Source organism: Lissotriton vulgaris, unplaced genomic scaffold (genome assembly GCF_964263255.1).
Source record: "Lissotriton vulgaris unplaced genomic scaffold, aLisVul1.2 SCAFFOLD_399, whole genome shotgun sequence".
NCBI classification, from domain to species: domain Eukaryota; kingdom Metazoa; phylum Chordata; class Amphibia; order Caudata; family Salamandridae; genus Lissotriton; species Lissotriton vulgaris.
The window spans coordinates 495367-508848 of NW_028250273.1; positions in this window are offsets into that span (position 1 = coordinate 495367).

Genomic DNA, 13482 nt, shown 5'->3' on the forward strand with positions numbered 1-13482 from the left:
AACAAAAACAAAAACAGGGAATGGGAAACTGCTCAACAGGAGCAAAAACAAATAATCAAAATTAGGGCTGGGGATGGCAGCGGTGGTTCTCTATTGCTCGAACCATGAGCATAACACTTGGTTCCCCATAACAAAGTAGCTGTCTGCATTTAATTGTGGCTTCATTAAAAGCAGGCTGAATATAAGGGATCAGCTGTTCTGGTCGCCCCCTCACTGATGATGCAGTTGCTCCTCCAGTTGAGGTAGAAGCACCGTCCCCTGGAGCCTCTTGTGCCAGAGCCCTGACACTCTCTCGGGCATAGTTCTGAGGGTGCCTCCTCTCGACGTGCCGGATCATGGTTGAATTTCCAAAGGAATATTTTTTGGTAGGGTCAACCCGTGACAGTACAGTGTGACAAATTCGACACTCCACCTTTGGAGCATTTACTTTTTTTGGTCTTCAGGTATGGAAAAAAATGTCCAGATAAAATGCTCCTTAACTCTAGGCTGAGGAACCTCTTCATCTATAAATCCATCTGAGTCATCACTGTTTCTGGATGCTCTGGCAGCCATGATAATCCAACAAAGATTAAGCAGCAAAAAGACAGGTCTTGCAGTCACAAAAGTGAAAGAAGAAGTGAAAGAAATGGGTGGGGATTTCATTCTTTGTAAAAAAAAACCTGTTAGCAACCAATGAAAAGTGTTAATTTAAGGTCACATGACTTGACGCGCTTACGCTGCGCGCACCGGAGCGCTCCTGGGGGTCGCTTACGCGGTGCGAACGTAGGCGATTCCGGGGGCGCGTACGCAGCGCGCCTGAGTGACGTTTTGGTAGCTTTACAGAAATGCAAAATCATTTTCATTTAGTAAATCACAAATACTGCTTTAAGTATGGCACTGAATGTCTTGCATTATTATTTAGTTTTCATACATATTTTTTTTATGAACGCAGAATAAGCGCTCTCGGAAGAGCTTACCGGTGCGCGCACCCGGAGCGCTACAAGACAAAATTATACAGGTAAGCTCACTGGTGCGCGCACCCTGAGCGCCCCAGGAAAAATATGATAAAAAAAAATATATCAAGGATCCCATCGCTTGGTATCACAGCGCTCATCACACAAGGTACTTACCGAACACTGCATCATGGGAGCTGTAGTTTCTATTGCTAAAAATGCAGCTGCTCTGCATTTTGATGAGTCAGCTGACTTCCCATTGGGGGAGGACCGGAACACTTAAAGGGTGATGTGGTACATTCTCCATTTTGTCAAGGGCGTCTGACGAAGGCATACTACGCCGAAATGCATTATGCCCAGCAAAACCTGCATTAAAGAGTCTTCCAAAGCCCCTTGGTGTCCTCTGACCTCTTTTCACTTCGAGGGGTCGTCTTTGTATATATATATATATATATATATATATATATATATATATATATATATATATATATATATATATATATATATATATATATATATATATATATATATATATATATATATATATATATATATATATATATATATATATATATATATATATATATATATATATATATATATATATATATATATATATATATATATATATATATATATATATATATATATATATATATATATATATATATATATATATATATATATATATATATATATATATATATATATATATATATATATATATATATATATATATATATATATATATATATATATATATATATTATGGAATATGCTACTTACCAGTATGCATCTGTTCTTGGCATAGAGGGCTGCAGAGTGGTACATTATGAATAGATCGCCATCTGGTGTTGGGCTCGGATGATTGCACTTTGTTTTTCTCTTGGAGAGTCTTTTGTATCTTGGTGACTCCTCCCTTAGTTGGTAGTGCGCATGGGCATCGGCTCCATCCTTAGATTGTTTTGCAATAGTAGGGTTAGATGGAGTAGTGTAGTAGAATACAGATGCTCCTGTTTCTTGCCTAAAACTTGAACACGCTGTTGGGAGAGTGCCCCCGAACCTTTGGGTAACTGTGGACCTTGATATAATAACGGCCAACCCGGCCGTGGGGTGCACCGCTGTGGAATCTGACAGCTCCGCGGCCGGTCTATGATCGACGCTGCAGAAACAACTGGCGCATATCTACATGGGTGAGAACTGAACAGAAGCACTCGTGATTTTAATCATATTTGACTCAATGACTGCTGGCAGCCCACTGGGGTGTTGATGTTAAGGACTACCTGTCCCAGAAAGCTTTGAGATAATCATACTCACCTGAGTGTATAACATTTGAATAAATGTGGGAGTATATCTGGAGTCCTTGTGCTGGCAGTTTTTGAGTGAAGCAGCAAGCCTCAGAGGAAGGGCGTAGCCCGAAACGCGTCAGGCACTGCTGACGCTGAATGCTCCTGTTTCTTGCCTAAAACTTGAACACGCTGTTGGGAGAGTGCCCCCGAACCTTTGGGTAACTGTGGACCTTGATATATATATATATATATATATATATATATATGGAATATGCTACTTACCAGTATGCATCTGTTCTTGGTATAGAGGGCTGCAGAGTGGTACATTATGAATAGATCGCCATCTGGTGTTGGGCTCGGATGATTGCACTTTGTTTTTCTCTTGGAGAGTCTTTTGTATCTTGGTGACTCCTCCCTTAGTTGGTAGTGCGCATGGGCATCGGCTCCATCCTTAGATTGTTTTGCAATAGTAGGGTTAGATGGAGTAGTGTAGTAGAATACAGATAAGAATGCCCATGTAAGTGTATCTAAATAAGAATAATGTTGGAACAGACACAGGTTTCCGGGGAGGCTGGGAGGGCATGTACCACTCTGCAGCCCTCTATGCCAAGAACAGATGCATACTGGTAAGTAGCATATTCCGTTCGAGGCATATGGGCTGCAGATGGTACATTATGAATAGACTATACAGCAGTTCTCTCCCTAGCGGTGGTCGCCAGTGTCTGTTGCAACTGTTTGAAATAAAGTTTTTAATACTGCTTGACCCACTCTAGCTTGTTGTGTTGTGTGCACATCTACACAATAGTGTTTTGTGAAGGTGTGTGGTGTAACCCAGGTAGCTGCTTTGCATATGTCATCTAGTGGGATGTTTCCCAAAAATGCCATGGATGCTCCTAGTTTACGTGTAGAGTGAGCTTTAGGAGGAACAGTTAATGTTCTCTTTGCTTTTAAGTAGCATATTTGAATGCATTTTACAATCCATCTGGCAATGCCCGCCTTAGAGATGGGATTGCCTTTGTGTGTTGGAGAAAACGCAACAAATAGCTGTTTTGTCTTTCTGAAAGTTTGTGTTCTTTCTATATAGTACAATATGGCCCTTCTAACATCTAATGTATGTAGGGCTCTTTCTGCTACTGTTTGTGGTTTTGGAAAGAAAACCGGTAATTCCACTGACTGATTGATGTGGAATGCTGAAATTACTTTTGGTAAGAATTTTGGGTTTGTTCTAAGAACCACCTTATTGTGGTGTAACTGCATAAATGGTTCTTGAATTGTAAAAGCCTGCAGTTCACTTACTCTTCTAAGTGACGTGATAGCTATGAGGAAGGCCACCTTCCATGTGAGGAATTGTATTTCACACCTATGCATAGGTTCAAAGGGTGGCCCCATTAGTCTGGTAAGTACTATGTTGAGATTCCAGACTGGGGAAGGTGGTCTTCTTGGTGGAATGACTCTTTTGAGTCCTTCCATGAAAGCTTTAATTGCTGGTACTTTAAACAGGGAAAGATGTTGCCTGTTTTGTAGGTACGCCGCTATAGCTGCGAGATGAACTCTTATAGAGGTATATGCTAAGTTACATCTCTGTAAGTGTAGTAAATAGCAAATGATTTGTTTAGTGGATGCGTCCAGAGGGTTGATTTGCTTACTGTTACAGTGTATAGCAAACCTTTTCCATTTTGATGCATAGCATGCTCTGGTGGTAGGACGTCTTGCTTGTTTAATGATTTCCATACATTCTGGTGGTAGATCTAAATATCCAAACTCTATGACCTCAGGAGCCAGATCGCTAGGTTCAGTTGTTTGGGATCTGGGTGCATTATTTCTCCATGGTTCTGTGTGAGATGCATGGGTAGTAATCTTAGCTTTTGATGTGGTACTTGTGAGAGTTGTAGCAGTGTGGTGAACCACGGCTGTCTTGCCCACGTGGGTGCCACTAGTATCATTGTGATTGAGTGTTGCTGCAGCTTCCGAACCAGTAAAGGAATTAGTGGTAGAGGAGGGAACGCGTAAGCAAATTTGTTGGACCAATTTATCCATAGCGCGTTGCCCTGGGACCATTGGTGTGGGTACCTGGATGCGAAGTTTTTGCATTTTGCGTTCTGATGATTGGCAAACAGATCTATCTCTGGTTGCCCCCATTTTTGGAAGAATGGCTGCAGTATTTGGTCGTGCAGCTCCCATTCGTGTACTTGCTCTGACTGTCTGCTTAGGATGTCTGCTATCTGATTTTGAACTCCTGGTAGGTGTTCTGCTAACAGATAGATCTTTTGAGGAATGGCCCATCTCCAAATGTCCTGTGCTAGTCTGGATAGTTGGAGAGAGTGTGTCCCCCCCTGTTTTTGAATGTAATACATTGCAGTCATGTTGTCTGTTCTGATCAGGACTGCCTTGCCTGTTATTTGCATTTGGAAAGCTTTTAGTGGTAGAAACACTGCTAATAGTTCCAGGTAGTTGATGTGCAGTTTCTTTTGCTGCACACTCCACTTCCCCTGCACTGTGTATTTGTCCATATGCGCTCCCCATCCTGAGAGCGATGCGTCCACTGTTATTATTACTTGTGGAATTGGCTCTAGGAACGACCGTCCCTCGGAGATGTTTTCTGTGTTCCACCACTTCAGAGAGCGGTAAGTCCGGTCGTTTACCAACACCAGATCTGTAATCTGACCTTGAGCCTGATTCCACTGTGTCGCTAGACACTCCTGTAGCGGACGCATTTGAAGTCTGGCATGTGGTATTAGCAGTATGCATGAGGACATCATGCCTAATAGTTGCATAAACACTCGTGCTGGTAGTGAGTGTTGTGGTTGAAATCTTTGTATTAACCCGACCATTGTTTGTATCCTGACTGGGTTGGGGTATGCTATTGCTCTTTTTGTGTCTACTGTAGCCCCCAGGTATTGCTGAATCTGGTTTGGTTGCAGGTGCGATTTTTTGTAGTTCACCGTGAACCCTAGGTGGTGCAGCAATTGAATTGTCTTCTGTGTGTTGTGAAGACATTCTTCTTTTGACTTGGCCTTTATTAGCCAATCGTCCAAGTATGGGAAGACATGTATTTGTTGTCTTCTTAGGTGTGCTGCCACCACAGCTAGACATTTTGTGAAAACTCTTGGTGCTGTTGTGACACCGAACGGAAGGACTTTGAACTGATAGTGTTGTCCTTCCAACACAAATCTTAGGTATTTTCTGTGGGCTTTGTGAATTGGGATATGAAAGTAAGCGTCTTTTAGATCCAGTGTAGAAAGAAAGTCCCCTTTCTTCAGTAAAGGGAGTACTTGTTGGAGCGTGACCATGTGGAAATGCTCCGAATTTATGTAAGCATTGAGAGGTCTGAGGTCTAATATTGGTCTTAGGGACCCGTCCTTTTTGGGGATCAGGAAGTATAGAGAGTATACTCCTGTTCCTTGTTGATCTTTTGGGACCTTCTCTATTGCATGCTTTTGTAGAAGTGCTAGAACTTCTTCTTTTAACAATGTCAGACGATCTTGACTCATTGGACGCTGTTTGGGGGGGATGTTTGGTGGGGTAGCTGTGAGTTCTAGGCAATAACCATGTTGGATAATTTGTCTTACCCACTTGTCTGATGTGATGTCTTCCCAGGCAGGTAGGAACTGTGATAGACGTCCCCCGACCGGTGTTATGTGGTCTGGGGGGAGTTCTATGAAGTCACTGTTTTGGTGTTGAGGCGTTGCGGTTGTTATTATTCCCGCGGCCTCTACCCTTGTTGTTGTTACCCCTGTAACTGCCTCTTGAATTACCTCTGGGTGATGTTGGTGTGAAAGAGGTGGATTGCTGATTTGTTCCTGTATTCTTTGAGCCCCCTCTATAGGTGGATCTACGAAAGGAACTTCTGTGTGTTGGCTGTTGCAATGCTCCCATTGACTTAGCCGTTTCTGTATCTTTCTTCATTTTTTCTAAGGTCTCGTCTGTGCTTGAACCAAACCGTGTCTTTTGATCAAATGGTTTGTTCAGTAGGGCCGTTTGTACTTCTTGTTTGAATCCTGAGATTCGAAGCCATGCATGTCTTCTTAGCATGACACTGGTGTTAATAGATCTTGCTGCAGTGTCTGCTGCGTCTAGTGCGCATTTAATGGAGGTATTAGTTATAATTTTACCTTCCTGTATTAATTGATCTGCCTTTTTCTGATGTTCTTTGGGGAGATGTGTGATAAGTTTCTCTAACTCATCATAATGTGCCCTGTCATAACGTGCGAGTAGTGCTTGTGTATTGGCTATACGCCAGCTATTAGCTGCCTGTGATGCTACTCTTTTGCCTGATGCATCTATTAACTTTGACTCTTTATCTGGTGGAGGAGCCTCTCCTGTAGATAATGAGTTTGCCCTTTTACGAGCGTTTGAGACCACCAGCGAGTCTAGGGGTACATGGTCTTTAATAAATATTGGGTCCTTTGGAGCCGCTTTATATTTATCAATTCTTGGGTTTAACACCCTGGCTCTCACTGGGTTTTCGAATATCTCCTCTGTGTGACTAAGAAGACCCTTCAACATAGGAAGAGTACCTGATGTTCTCTGTGCATTAGGTAGAGTCTCTAACAAGAAATCCTCTATTTGAGGTTCTGTATGCATATCTAGTTTGTGATATTTTGCTGCCCTATTAATGAGCTGCACAAACCCTGTGTTATCATCAGGTGGTGAAGGCTTTGAGGGATATAGTTCTGGGTTGTTGTCCTCATCTGACCCTACATCATAGTTTTCCCATGGGTCCTCCTCATCTGGGATAGTTTTGTCATCCTCTTGAGGTTCTCCCTCCCCTAGATCACTGTCTACATCTGACTGAGGTGTAGCTGGTCTTGGTGTGGAAGGTGTAGGAATATTTGTCCTATTGTGAGGAATAGGAAAAGAGGGTGTGACTTTAGGTCGAGGAGAAGCAGGAGGAGTTATATTTGTCCCCATTGTTCTCTTTTTTGAAGGAAGAGGTTTATCTTCTGACTGTTCACTCTTTCTCTTCTTCGTGACCACTTTCCCAGTTTGCGGATCAATAAACAAGATCTTTTGTTTGGGATCGGTTTGCTGCTCCTGGATCGGTACCGAAGGTCCTGGTTCCGAGAGGTGCTTTTGTTTTCGATCGTCAGATCGTGTTGTTTTCGACACCGAATGTCTGCTCGATTCCGACTTTTTGGGCATCGAGTGTATCTTGGACGATAAATCATATTTATGCTTCGACATGGAATGTTTCGATACCGAGCTTTCCCTTGTATGTAGCCTCGGTGCCGAAGTCGATGTCGCCCTTTTCTCAGATCCGACATGTTGGGGGTCTGAGTGTTTCGGTTTTAGTTTCGGTTTCGTTGCCGGGCCCGAGGGCGGGGCGTCGGAAACTTTTTTCTGCGGTTTGACCGGGCCCGAGGGCGGGGTCGTTACCGCACGGGGTCGGTTTTTCGGTAAGGGGACGTCGTCACTCACGGTTTGTTGCTCGATGAGTTCTTCAACCTCCGACTGGTCCCCTTCCGACCCCGACTGGTCCTCTTCTTCCTCGATTTGTTCGTCTCCGAACAGCTCCGGGATCGCCTCCGCCTGCATTCTGGAAACCTCGTGTCTTCGAGCTCGACGATTTCTAATCGTTAGCTTGGAGGAGAATGCTGCACAGGCTTCGCAGTCCTTGGATTCGTGTTCAGGCGATAGACAGAGGTTGCACACCTCGTGTAGGTCCTTGTGTGGGAACTTAGCACCACACGTTGGACATTTTTTGAATGGAGTCCTTTCCATGTACTCCGGGCTTGACTGCGTCGAGAAAGGTCTCCTGTTCTTCGACGTAGATCTAAGTTTTTCTCTTCGATTTTGAATTTGCAACGCGTCGGAATGGAAATGAAACGCGTTCGATAACAATACCGTCGAATTGGAAAGGGAATACGCGCCGATAAATCACTTTCTTCTGAAGTTGATCTGGAGCGTCTCGATCCTCATCCGAACCCGATGGCGGAAAAAAAACAATCTAAGGATGGAGCCGATGCCCATGCGCACTACCAACTAAGGGAGGAGTCACCAAGATACAAAAGACTCTCCAAGAGAAAAACAAAGTGCAATCATCCGAGCCCAACACCAGATGGCGATCTATTCATAATGTACCATCTGCAGCCCATATGCCTCGAATATATATATATATATATATATATATATACACATTGAATAATTTTTTTTTAATTAGTTATAAAAAACAGATTAAAAAAACGTAGGTTACAAAGTCGATATACAAAGGAATTAGCTTTTAAAAAACCTTTCAAATTCCCTGGAAAAACCATAGGTTTCACACCAGTTCTAGTTAGCAGAACATTTTACTCAAACAAAACCGTTGAAATTCCCACGTTATAGTTAGTTGGACTCACTATAACTCGCGCGCCCGCAATCCACTGCTGAGGTCACATATTACATCATTCATGACATGGTCAGTGACATCACTGACCATAGGGGGCAGGGTAGACCCCCCCTGACCCCCTAGGTTTGATGTGGGGGGGCTATAAAACGGCCCCGCGGTGCAAAATAATATATATATTTTTGGGGATTTGCGCGGGGGGAGCGCCCGGTACGCGCACCGGGGAGCGGCCCATGGGGAAAGAAGAATGACAGTTTTTAAAAAGTGTAGCTTTTTTTTATAAATTGGAGGTAGTTCTAAAAAGAACTGTTTTTTTCTTCTTTTTGTTTTATATTTTTTTGTGTTTTTGGAACATTTTGTACTTTTTTTGGCTTTTATTAACTATTTTATATTTTTTTTATTTTTATGGGGAGAAATGAAAAAATAGGGAATTGAAAATGGCTCAACTGGAGCAAAAAAAAAAAAAAAGAAAAAATTAGGGTTTTTTGGGACATTTGTGGTTGTCCCCAGCAAGGACGATGAGCTTTATGCTCAGTTCACCATAGGAGATGGTCTTAACACAATGAATACATGTTATTCGGAAATCCCCAAACCGTGGCTGAATGCAAGGGATCGTCTCTTGCTTCTGGTCCCGATGGAGTGGGTTGCTTTCTTTTGGAGCTGGTGCTTGAAGATTGGGGAGGGTTACTGGCCAGTTCCCTCATCTCTGCAGCAGAATAGTTGATCGGATGCCTGCGCTGCATGTGGCGAATCATGGTGTTTCCAAAAGAGTATTTTTTGTTCGGTTTCCCCCTTGAAAGTTCCATGCCACAGATTAGGCAAGTCACCTTGGCCGCATTGACTTTTTTCTTGCCCTCTGGGATTGAAAAAAACTCCCATACAATGTGTGGTCTTGGCTGGTATGGGGTATTGTGTTCTTGCAGCCACCTTCTCCCCTCCTCCTCCTCCTCCTCCTCCTCCTCCTCCTCTTGTTGACCACCAATGTAATCTTGTGGTGGTCCTCTTGGTGGCTGTGGTGGTGGTGCAGATGCTCCAGCTGCTGCTGTTACTGTAGCCATTTCAAAGAACAAAATATACCTCAAAGATTGCAAAACAGGTCTTCCTAAGTCAAAGGACAAAGTCAGAAAAAAAGAAAAAAGGTGGGGTCTTTCATCATTTGGAAAAAAAAGCCTGAACCAATGAGAAGTGTTATTTTCAGGTCACAAGACCAGGGATTTCATCATTATGAAACCAAAACTTTTCTTCACCAATTAAAAGTGTTATTTTCAGGTCACATGACCCGATGCCCTTTCGCAGCGCGCCCCGGGTCATGTCACGTAAGCGCGTCGGATATTTACGTTGCGCGATCGTATTCGCTCGAGTGTTTCTGGGTGCGCTTACGCCGTGCGCATCACGTGGACGCGGCTACGCGATACGTCACGAAGATGTTTTCGTTCGTGGCAATAGCACTTATGGGACGCTCTCCAGAGCGCGCCCTGGGGCGCTTCAAAAGACTACGCTTTCTGGGCAAAAAAAATAAATTATATATATATATATATATATATATGAAGAAAGGCTCCTCCCCAGCCTGCTCTGCGCTCGCAGACATTGCCTCCACGCCAGCAAGGAAGAGGGACGGACCAGCAATTCAGCAAGATGGTAATTTTTATTGCAGATTAAAACAGAACCAGCGACGCGTTTCGGGCGGAAAGCCCTTGGTCACGCTGCAACGTATATATATATGAACCTCCAAAGTGATCCACACGGCTCCAAGCGCTCTGTTGTGGGTGCTGCTGCATGGGGGGCCGGATCCTAGCCCATTATTCAATTTTGACAAGAAAGATGCGGCACAACACGGTTCCAGTTAAGTTTCAAAGGTGATTTATTGCTCCAAGCTCAGACCAACGCGTTTCAGCCTAGAGACAGGCTTTGTTCAAAGCCGGTCTCTAGGCCGATAAATACATTGAAATTCCCACGTTATAGTTAGTTGGACTCACTATAACGTGCCCGCCTGCAATGCACTGCTGATGACGTCACATATTACATCACTCATGACATGGTCAGTGACATCACTCATGACATCACTGATGACACCATCCTTGTGACAGATACCTCCTTTCAGTGTAACGTAACCCTTGAAACACATATTCAAAAATAGAAACTAACATTTTAAAAAAAAATGGATACCCATACCAGTTACAACCACCAATTCAGTAATTCTACGATCTAGATACACATCCACTCATTCACCAACAGTTCTATATAGTCACTCATACATATACTCAATCATATGTAGTGATACACCTATACATCCTGTTACACACCGACAGTCATCCAAAAGTTATTCACACACATAATCACACATGCAAATAAACTATTGAACATCCATTTATTTGCATATACAGCTATACACACACACTACCACCTTACTTCTAAGGAAACTTACACATACTTACTCTCCTAAACAATCACTTATAGAAACACATACTTATTTAAACAGGAACTCTTACAATCTCTCACTCTCACATATACTCACTTATATACATCAATACTCACATATACTAGATTAAAACATATGTAGTTACTGATAAAGACACTAGTGAGACAGTCATTCACTCACTAACACACATATACACACACATCCACCCATACAGTCCTGCACATATGCTGTCTTCAAAACAGATCGAAACAGTGAGTCAGTCATTGATGCATCTATGTGTTAAGTAACACCCCCACCAAACCATACAGACACTCATACTAAAATAAAATCTAATAACCCATATACACACACATGAAGATACTCACCAACCCATGCAGCCACTTATACACAAAGTGAAACACTGATACAAACATTTAAATATTTAAACAATACTGGCTAACAATAAGCCAGTTAACCAATCAATTTTTTTAAAAAAAACATCCATTAAGACACTTATTTAAACATTTATTCTTCCATCGTCCTTTTTCATATACATATATAAAACATTTATTTTTCAGAAAGACACACATTAACTGGATGGTGTTATCAGTGATGTCATGAGTGATGTCACTGACCATGTCATGAGTGATGTAATATGTGACGTCATCAGCAGTGCATTGCAGGCGTGCAAGTTATAGTGAGTCCAACTAACTATAACGTGGGAATTTCAATGGTTTTATATCAGTAAAATTTCCAGCTAACTATAACTGGTGTGAAACCAATGGTTTTTTCAGTGAATATATATATATATATTCCGAGCTCACACATCGTCAGGTAGGACGCCAACAAATTCTCAGGACACGGACAAGATTCGGTGCAGTTTATTTATTCAACAGAGTATGCCGCATGCCGTTTCGGCTCCTTGGAGCCTTGCTCACATGACAACGTCCTTGATAACTTTGCTCCTATTTAAAGTGCCAGTGATTGATTTGATTGACACCACGTGACGTGAAATTCTCATAGACACGGAAAAAATACTTGCACATGATCACATTACATGTTAAAGCACAATCAGTTTGTAAATAGCAACATTTTCAATTATAAAAAGGGATTAATATAAATGTATATCTGTCAAAGTTAACATGTAATTCACAATACCTAATCTCTTCATGTTTGAAATGGTCTATTTTTCTGCAATTTATCGCAAAATGTGCAAAATATGCATTGTAAATATTCATATCTCAAAAAGCCCATTGTGGCCAATAAAAATAGAAATGTATTTCATACTGTGCAACATAGCAAAAAATGTGCAAAACTGCATTAATGAACTTTAAATGCATGTGCAAATTACGCGAATAATAAATAGTCATTCATCTTATTTTCTCAAACACACCTACCAATCTAGGTTTGCTTCCAATGAATAACAATGTTTACCTAGTGAGGCGTTGTGAGATCTAAATTGTGCAATAATTATGCGGACAGATATACATGGGCTGCTATTGGATATTAGTTTATTCTGTTTCTCCCACAGACTAGAATGGATATAACGGAACTAATGTAAGTGCCTAATCTGTTGTAAATTCATATCAATTTCTTGTTTCCATGTCATTGTTTAAAAAAAAAACCATATAAAGTGAATTATAAGAGTGCTTAACACCAATGTGATGCTAAAACTGACTGTGTATTAATACAAGATCTAATGTGATTAATCAATCCTAGCAGCAGCTGCACGAAAAAAACTAACATATATATATAACAAAAAATATGTATATAATATACTGGAGCAAGATCAAATGGTCTATGTTTGCAATTCTCATCATAGTCATCTCTCTCTTTCTCTCTCTCTCATTTAGTGCAACGTTACTAATAAATACATTCACACACTTATTACTACAACGCAAATACTGAGATTTTTTGTTAACCAAAGTACAAGTAATAGGACATTAGCCGCAGCGTCCGGTGTAGCTTGCTCTCTGCCATTGTGGAGTTCTTTCCTTACCTCTTGGGCCAGTTTTGAACACTGCGAGGAACTTGCTTGTCATTGCGGAGGGGACCGGGAGCCAGCGCAAGTCAGACGCGCTTTAAATATCCCCAGGACTTCATCTCCCAGGAGTCACCCTGAGCCCACACCTGCAGCGGGGCTTGAGCACCGCCCCTTTCCAGACGGTATATATTGTGTGACATCACCCGCTGAGCGGGAGCGTCCCGGGAGAAGCCCGGGACAAGGGCGGGGCAGTCTGTGGCCGTCAGAGGCCAGAGGAGGCCAGTGGAGGTCGGGCCGGGCCAGTCCCCTAACATCGTTACCTCTATGAGACAACGGGTCTTGATGGCTAGCTAAGTGTGCCTTTTTGTAGTATCGATTGTAATTATTATTGGTTCAAGTAATATCTGGTGCAGGGGGCATTTTTATCAAGGGGGTTTTCGGACCACTAATGAGTAAAACTAGTCGTAGGGGTGGGACAGGAGGCGGTGGGGTTGGGACGATGGATGCCTTTCTTAAACGGGCTGAATCAGTAATTAATAAGGAGATAGAACTAG